We start from the raw sequence: 9,959 nt of genomic DNA on the forward strand, positions 1-9,959 counted from the left end.
TCCGTATTTATGACCGCAGTCACGTGGGTCACAAGTCCTCGGGAACCGCGGCCAGCCCACAAAGCAGGACCTCACTCAGGACTGGAGATGAGGAGGAAAAGAAGAGTAAAGGAGTAAAATATTTAAAGTTATTTAAGGTTTAATGTGATTTATTCTGGAATAATATTCCAGCCTGTTTTTATTTGTAGTACTATTAAAAAGTTACATTTTAAAAGTTTTAAAAGTTTCGTTTTAGTGTGTTCAATAAATGCCCCGGCCAGCGAGGCCACGTAGGCCCCAAATGCTAGCGAGCTCCGCTGTAGCATGCTATTGAGCTCCGCTGTAGCATGCTAGCGAGCTCTGCTGTAGCGAGCTAGTGAGCACATCTGTATCGGGGTAGTGAGCGCCTGTGTAGCATACTATTGAGCACCTCTGTAGTATTCTAGGAAACGCTATTGCAGCATGCTAGCAAGCTCCATTGTAGCCTGCTATTGAGTTCTGGCGTAGCGAACTAGCGTGCTCCTCTGTAGCATCCTAGAGAGCTCCTCTACAGCGAGCTAGCAAGCTCTGCTTTATCGAGCGTACAAGGTCTACTAGCGAGCTTGCGAGCTCCTCTGTATTGAGCTAGTGAGCTGTTGCATGCTAGCAAGCTCTTCTGTAGCAAGCTAGCGAGCTCCGCTGAAGCATGCTACTGAGCTCTGCTGTAGCGAGCTAGCGAGCTCATCTGTATCACGGTAGTGAATGCCACTGAAGCATGTTATCGAGCTCTGCCATAGGTTGCTAACAAGCTCCAATGAGCATCCTAGAGAGCTCTTGTACAGTGAGCTAGCAAGCTCTGCTTTATCGAACAAACGAGCTCTGCTGTAGCGAGCTAGCAAGCTCTTCTGTATTGAGCTAGTATGGTCTTCTGTTGCATGCTAACAAGCTCCTCTGTAGCAAGCTAGCGAGTTCCGCTGTAGCGTGCTAGCAGGTCCACTGTAGCATGCTAGTAATCTCTACTGTTGCATGCTAGCAAGCCACGCTGAAGCAAGCTCCATTGCAGCATGCTAGTGAGCTCCACTGAAGCCTGTTATCAAGCTCTGCCATAACGTGCTAGTGAGCTCTGCTTTATCGAGCGAACGAGCTCTGCTAGCAAGCTCCTCTGTATTGTGCTAGTGAGCTCTGCTGTTGCATGCTAGCAAGCTCTTCTGTAGCAAGCTAGCGAACCCCGCTGAAGCATGTTATTGGGCTCTGCTGTAGCGAGCTAGTGAGCTCTTCTGTCACATCCTAGAGAGCTCCTCTGCATTGAGTTAGTGAGCGCCACTGTAACATGCTAACGGGCTCCACTGTAGTATGCTAGCAAGCTCCTCTACGGTGAGCAAACAAGCTCCGCTTTATCGAGCCAGCAACCTCCGCTGTAGCACGTTAGTGAACTCCACTGTAGCATGCTAGCGGCCCGCTGTATTGAGCTAGAGAGCTCTGCTGTAGCGAGCAAACAATCAAGCTCCATTGTAGCATGCTAGCGTACTCTGCTGTAGCATGCTAGCGAGCTCCTCTGCAGCAAGCTAGCATGCTCCGCTGTATTGAGCTAGCGAGCTCCACTGTCCACCAAGAGGCTAGATAGCGTAGCGAGCCTCCCCACTGAGTGTCCTCTTTAGGCAATGTGGGCAGACACAGGAGGGGCCCCCACAGAAACTCATTTGGGGTGAACATTTTCTGCCCACTTTTGAACCACATGGGGCCCATCTGGCCTTGCTGGCTGAATATTTATCCTTTTCGGCCCACGGCCTAAGGTGTGTTTTGGATTTTGACCCTCTGAGCGATTGAGTTTGACACCCGTGCTCTACATATTATTTAAAAAAAAAAAACTCCTCAAAAGGGATCTGCCGTTTTGTTTTACAAAATATTCAGATGAATAAAAAGCTGCTCGACTTTGTGGGAAAATTAGTCTAAATCTTCAGGTAATAAAGGAGGAAATAATCTCTTAAAAATGTGTTTAGGTTTTTTCAAGTAAAATTTATTTGTAAAAGATTTTGTTTTTATTTGCTAGAAAGTTCTGTTTTTTGATTCTAATACGCTTCATTTGTGTGGACTCAAATGTCCCCCAGGACAGAATCCTGGAGAAGGTTTATTTTTAGAGATGATAGTATTTAAACACTTTCACTGATTAAATATGTATATTTAAAAGGTGTATTGTACAACATGTATAGAATAAAGTTTAAAAGAAGCAGCTTGCATAATAATTTTAGCTAAAATCTGAATTTCCTAAATTAGGTCGATTTCTTTGTGCTCTTTAATTCTTAATGGCGTGAAGAGATTCTGAAAATCTGCTTTCCTCAAACCAGAATGGAGGTTATGTAAGGGGGAGTGTCAGAAACACTGCTTTACATTAGCCTTTGAAATAAGAGCTGTAAACCTTTCACCTCTATTTGTAAATTCACAACACAGCAGTATTTAGTCTGACAGATACCACAGACTAATGAAACAAAGCCACAGGGTTGAGAGATTCAGCTGCATCGTGCTGTCACTCAGTGAGAGACGGTGAGGAACGTTCACTCTGAAGCGCTCACGACATCTGAGGATGCAGACTCAGAGAGTGGCTGGATCTGCGGGAGTTTGACAAAGCTACTGTTGGTGTCTCCATCCCGTCTCACCGTTGATCCGTTCACAGTGTCCATAAAAATGTCAGCCGACTTGTGAGACGATAACAGCCTGTGAGACAGAACTTCCTGAACTTCATGGTAGAGATATGCAGCAAAACAAACCCAGCATCACTGTGACAAAGCTCACACCTGTCTGTCTCCAGTCCATCTTCCAACATGTATTTAAACTTCCATTTCCAACATAAATGTATAGTACAAACATTTACTATCTCAGGTTTTTTGTGTTTTCCAATGTTATATGATCAAATAGTTTTTCCAGGCTTTAACAGAAACAGACTCAACTGCTGAGTTTCCTTCATTAGTCTCCTAGCTGTGCAGAGAGCGCTCCTGCTTGTCTGCTGCTTACCTCAGTTACCTGGTACAGGAGCAAACGGAGGAAGTGTAGTCCACTTCCTGTACGGACATGATGACACCATTGATGATGTCACAGGGAAGTGTTGGGTCTAGAACAGGGGTGGGCAAACTGTTTGACTCATGGGCCACAAAGGGTTCTGAAATTTGTCAGAAGACCCAGACCAGGAGCAAATCTGTGGAGTGTTTTAGTAATCTGCCTCATAAGAGAAAGAAATAACATGGAATTTGGACTAAGGCATGATCATTTTGATTACAAATTCATATATTTTAAAACAGGACATTTAGGTGGGATTTTTTGTTTTTAGTGACAACTGCACCAATGAGATGATGTCCCTCAGAGATAAATACAAACTTTAAGAAATGCTGTGTTCATGTGCTGTTGGAATGACCGTAAAAATGCCTGTTAGAATTAGAAATTACACATGAACTTAAAAAAAAAAACAACAACAAATCTTAAAAGAAATAAGAATGCAGAAGAACTTTCTGAATCTAGACAGTGGTCAGTGTTTTTATATTGCACCATGTATGGGGAGACTCCTGAAATAATGCCACACGATAATTGGGATTATTAATATAATTTATTCTAGTTTGGTGGGTCAGACTTAATACTTAAACGGGTTGCATATGGCCCCGGGCCGTAGTTTGCCCCCCCCTGGTCTTGTGAGTGAGTTAGTTTGACAGTGATGCTTTCATTTGACTCATATGTCATGTGTGTTCATTGAAAAATACGTCTGTGGAGGAAAGAAAGACCGTCAGCTTCAGTTTCATTTGTGGAGGCTTCATGCTTTATGTGGAAGTCCAGTTATCTTCTGAGAGAAGCTGTTTCATAAGGAGTGGAAGAGAATCGCTGTAACTATGAACTGCTGTCAATGCACTGTGGTCTATATTTGCTAATCTAGTGTGCATCAATGCACGCTAGTTTTTCGCACAGACTTCTGGGAAATTTCTCGTGCACTCAACTTTGGAATAGAAAATGACTAGCACACTACAGAGTGAATAGGGGGGAATTTGGACAAAGCTATAGTTTCTGCAGAGCAGCAGGAGTTCAGCAGGGATTCATCTATGGGACTATATGGTTGGAGCAACCCCACCCCAATTTCCCATCATCCATTTACACTCTCTCCCTCTAGCTTACAGCTCCTCACAACCCTAAGCTAACAAGAATGACGAGCAGTATCAGAGCTATTGGCCGTACAGTTTGGATCCAGATTCCAGCTCAGACCAGGAAAACACGGGAAGAATTACCCGGAGGGCCGGATCCGGCCCCCGGGAAGCTGCTGGGACCTCTTTGATCGTGCTTACACTCAGTATACAAACATGTTTTTCTGAAGTGTAAGATAATATGAAACTTTCTTATCAAACGGACTCATAAACCTGCAGTTTATGATGCTGTAAATGAACATGTTTGTGCAGGTCATGAAATTGTTCCTTTTTACAGAAAAGTCCCATCTCTTACTCTGTACGTGTTTAATTTTATTCCCATAAGGTTCAACAGTTTTGCACAAGTTTTTATGTTCCACATTGCCTCCAGTTATGCTTAGTGTGTCTCTGTTCTCCTAACATCTCACACATTTTAAATTTACAATACCTAAATCTTCCAAACGACCATCAATCGAAATGCTAATTTAAACCCATTTCATTTTAGATTCCACATTATGCAAACATCTTAAGGTTGTAAAATGTGTTTTCTTTTAATGTCCAAAGCTGGTATTTTAATGACAGCACGGGAAGTATTTGTTTCTTCCTGAGCTTGCACATGGTGCTCTGCCTCATCAGCTTCATCAGATCCATCGCTGTGGGTCACACAAAACAAACTGTCATTTGTTTGAGGAGTCCGTCACTGACCGAGGTTTTCCTGTGATCCGTGCAGGGGAGTCACATGCCTGCGGGATGTGCTGGGCATGCAGCTCAGCAAACGTCATCATCCTGAAAAACATGCAATTGAACTTAACTGTTTCTATTTATAAAATGAATTTAGTCAAAGTTTCTGTCCATGCTTGGATATAAAATGCAGTTAAAGTGGCCAAGGAGACACAGTGTTGTCAGTGGTTGTCTCTAGTGCATTTGTTATCCTCTATTTATTTTCAAAAATCACAATAATTTTCCTTGTTTACCGACTGTTGATGAGATTAAACCTCTCTACAGTGTTTTCTTGCATCTACAGGTCTAGTTTGCAGCTTTAGTTGACATCCCAGCATCAAACCAGGCTCACCTCTCCTGGCTTTATTAAAACAAATACCATTTCAACTTTGAACTGAAAAATGATGCTTCAGTTTTGTATCTGATGCAATTCAACTTTTGGATGAAATCAGCTGTCCTTGACACAAGAGAGTTGTTGAGAAATGACTGGGTTACATCAGGGAACCAATCGCGCAATATGAAAGTACTGTCTGTAATATCTTTATTCTACATGACACTTTAGCAGATAAAATGTTTCAAATATAGAATTTCTAAATCCATTAAAATTATTTTTTAATTGATTTTATTCAGTGATGTTTGTTGCTTTATTGATATTGAAAACATTCTATAAATGTTGTAATAAATTTTGTGAAACATCAACCCACAGAATCATGTGATAGAGTTGAGCAGATTCCAGTGGTCATCAGGTGAAGGTTGAGATGCATCCTGGTCGTGAAACCCACCTTCTCCATGGAAATGATGACATGAGGACACTGGTGGAATCTGATGCCATTTAGATCCAACAGGACATCATAATAATTCACAGTAATCAGACGTACACTACTCACAACAAGATTGAGATATTGTGTACAACTCAGTGAATGTCGTCTACGGTGTTTGTTTTAGATTTTCAGGATAGGGAGGTGATTGTATTCTGGTGATAGAAACTCTATTGTGTGTTTTTCCACATTGTGGTCTCACTGTGTTCTGTGTGTCTGACCTGTTGGAGCTAAAACCAAAAAATTCTACAAGAAAAATCTTCTCAATGTGGCATCAGCGTCAACATTCTGTGGGTCTGAAAAGCTGATTTAGCCATTAAGTCATTCCAAGTTCATCATTCAGACAGACATGAACACAACGCCGCTCAGCAGATAACCACCTGGTCATAGCGTCTTCAGGTTGGTGGTAGACAGTCAGATGTGAACTTGGTGAGTCTCAACGTGTCATCAGCAGACTCATCAAAACACAGACCTGTCGGAGTTTGTGACAGATCCAGGAGTGGAGCCCTGCCAATGACAGACCACAACCAGAACCAGAACCTGAGGACCTTTGACCTCAGACATGGTTGAGCAAACGCCACACAGCTGCAGGCCGTTTACCAGATGTGAGGGTACGAAGGTTAAAGACAAACCATTCAACACATCCTCACTCCCAAGCAGTCACATACTGACGTTTGGTTGAGGACCCCTGCGCGTCACTTTTTGAGGTTTTGGGTGTCCCCAAGTCGTCGTTTTTCAACGTGCTGGCAGTTCCCATTAAATCAAGGGTTCCCAACCTCTGGGGCGAGAACCAGAACCAGTCCAGTACCATGACGTGTAGCACACCAATACCCAAACAAGGTACTGGTACCCTAACCCAACACCAGACCAGATGCACGGTACCGGTACCGGATTAGGTACCGGAAGCAAACCATTACCGGTTCAAGGTTAGAATACTGGTACTGGACGCATCCCGAGGACCAGTGCGCGTCCAATACCGCGTCCAGTACCGTGTCCAACCCGTTGGTTGCAGAACCTTGATTTTACGAACAGCCAGCACGTCAAAAAATGATGAACTGGGGTCACTGAAACGTCAAAAGGGATACAGAGGTTCCTTAACCAAACGCCCATATGTGATTACTCGGGGTGAGAATGTGTTAACCATTCACAACCAACTCCAGCACTTTACAGGAGTGACTGATACAGGCGATTCTACTGAAACCACCACGCCGTTGTGAATGTTTGCAGTGGACACAAGACCATGTGACCTGGATAATGCAGCAATGGTCTACCGTCCTGTTCACTTATGAGTGTCGGGTCACTTTAAATAGAAACGATGGTCGTCAGGTTTGCTGGAGAATGTGAGCAACACACCGAGGGCAACGTGGTCCCAGGGTTCACTTCAGTGGAGGAGGTGCAACAGTCTGGGCAAGACCAATTGGGTTATTAGGCGGTCCACACCTCCAAGTGACTGGTAGCACTACATGTAGCACTTGTAGAAGAGAGGAACGCCTCAGAACATCATCATGAATCTAACGAGGAGCACGAGACATCACTGTCAAGCTGTTATTGTAGCAAATGGTGGAAATATGGACATGAACAGTTTTGGTTTTTTGGGGCTATCTTTAATATTGTCTTCATTTTTGGGGAAATAAATGTCAAACAAAGTAAATGTTGTTTCTTCTCATTTTGTATTAATACTACCAAAGGGAACTCTTATGTATTTTATTAAAATTCAGACCAAATAGAAAAAGTACTCATGAAAATAACATCTTTGACTAATGGTGAGTACTGAAATACATTTCAATGTGAAGATTGAAAGTGAACATGTGTGCATGTTTTCCTCTTCAGAGCCAGGAACTCCATATATGTTTTGTTTTCTTGTGAGAAAAGTGAAGATAAGATATCAGCTTCCATGAAATCAAGTTTTTTTGTACTTTGACCTGGGTCTTTAAATGTAAATCAATTGTGCTTTTTCTCCAGATTAACTTGTACAAACTAGTTCAGCTTGAACCCAAAAGCTCAGCTGGATGAAAAGACTGTGCAGCACTGCCCCATTCCCCACAGACATAAGTTTGAAAGCCCAAATGATGTCTCCCTGATCACTTCACTCTTAATACTTCCCTCTGTCAGCATTTTCTAAATCCTAACACACATACATGTCTGCACATGCACACACAGACACAATCTTGCTCAAACTGTGTTGAAACAATGAGGACATTGCCCAGTCTGCAGTCATTCCATTTGGAAGCACCAGGACGTTGCATTATCATAGAAAAGGTTCCTGCCAAAGTTCACAGACGCTCTTATCATTTGGAAACCACAGCCAGCTGTTGAATAATAAAGTCTGCTTCTTAGACCAGTTTCCAGGAAGTGAAATAATACTGACATGGTGGTATAGTGGTTAGCACAGTCTTCTCATAGTGAGAAGTTCTTGGTTCAAGTCCCAGCTGGGTCCTTGCTGTGTGGAGCTTCTTCTCACGGTGCATGTGTGGCTTTTCTCTGGCTTCCTCCTACAGCCCAAAAGCATGTCATGCAGGCTGACAGGTGACTGAATAGTCTAGGAGTGAGTTTGAGTGTGTGGCCTTACAAGGGACCAGTGAACTGCCCATCACCATTCATCCTGCAGTAGGTGGGATAGGCACCAGCAACCCCATCACACTGAATGAGACTGAGTGAGATGTTGTGTGCTCTGGTCAGGTCCTTCATTGTAAAACAATTAAAATAATCATCGTTTCAACGACCCACTCCACTAAAAATTGTTTTTATTTTTCTTAGCATGTTCTTGATGACATATATATAGAAAATTAAGATCAAAACTGCATTTCTGAGTATGTCTGTATTCAAATTGTTGTGAGTCAGGAGAAGACAAAAATGCAGTTTGAAAAATATTCTATTTATGATGTGGAAAATACTCTAAAAGCTCCCTGCTCCGCTCCATTCTGATCATCGACTAGCAGACAAATAGATCCATGAACGCCTTTGTTTTCCTGGTCTGAGCTGGAATCTGGATCTAAACTGTACGGCCGGATCGCTCTAATATTGCTCAACATTTTGTTGCACTGACAGTGTTGGGTTTGGAGTGTGAGGGGCTGAAGCTAGCAGGAGAAAATGTTAACAAAAAGCTCTCAGTTATGGGTGACAGGTATGAGGGGGCGACAATATCAGTGTATAAATTGGATAAATTGAGTACAGAAATTAAAAACGCCACAACAAAATCAATTTTTAAAAACTACATTAAAAATAGTATAATCAGTGACTATAAGTCTATCTAGAACAAATAAAAACTACTCATCCCAGAGGTATGGAATTCATTTTGTGCTGGATGGATGGATGGATGGATGCCTTTATTGTCATTGTAGATGCTACAATGAAATTTAGGTACAGCTCACACCATTGTGGACAAAGAAATATACAACACACAAACAGGAAAAAGTAATAAAATAAAATAAAATAAAATAAAATAAAATAAAGTAATAAAATACAAAATAAATAGAAGGAAGACACCTAACTATACAGATATGTGAAAATATCAGCTTATATCAAGTGTATATATATCAAGTGTTTGTAATTGTACATTTTTATTCTTCTTTCCTAATCCTCCACTATACTACACTGGTGTGTTTGATTTATCGATTGTTAAAAGAAGCACACAAAATAAGTTTTTCTTCATTTTGTCTCCTTTTCATTTCTTCTTTTTTGTTTCCATCATGTTTGAGCTTAAATCTCAGGTATGATTTTCCTTTTAATGAATAAAAATGAAATGAACTATCAAAAAAAAAAAATGTTGCTCTGTGCCAGCAGTCCTACCCACAATTAAGGGGTGAATTTCTAATAAACTCCTGCCGCTCTGAAGAAAATACGTCCTAAATAAGACACTCGTTTTTTTTCTTTTTATTTTGTCTAAAAACAGCATAATCATGATGAAATTTCCACTGGGAAGACTTAGATCAAAAGATGATGGGAGTGGGACTTCAATGACTGAAGGAAAAGAAAAAAGTAAAATCCTTTGAGTAAACGTTGTATAATGACATAATGATGAGACAAAATCCTTTTTTTAACCGTTTTAGATAGATCCAACCTTAAGCTTTGACACCATTTTATAAAGTGCAGTGCCTTGCACAATTCAGATTAGATTTTTGCAATGTCTGATCATTTTGTAAACTGTTTCATTGATTCAGCAACGGTCTTTAACCAGTTGTTAGGTCGCTATATAAAGATGATATAAAATCTGTCGGGATCTGGGCGCGGACACAAACGCAGGACACAGAATCCCTCCAAATGGATGTGATTTTATTCCACACAAATTGCTGCTGAGAAGGCTAGA

Source organism: Oryzias melastigma, linkage group LG14 (genome assembly GCF_002922805.2).
Source record: "Oryzias melastigma strain HK-1 linkage group LG14, ASM292280v2, whole genome shotgun sequence".
Classification (NCBI taxonomy): Eukaryota; Metazoa; Chordata; class Actinopteri; order Beloniformes; family Adrianichthyidae; genus Oryzias; species Oryzias melastigma.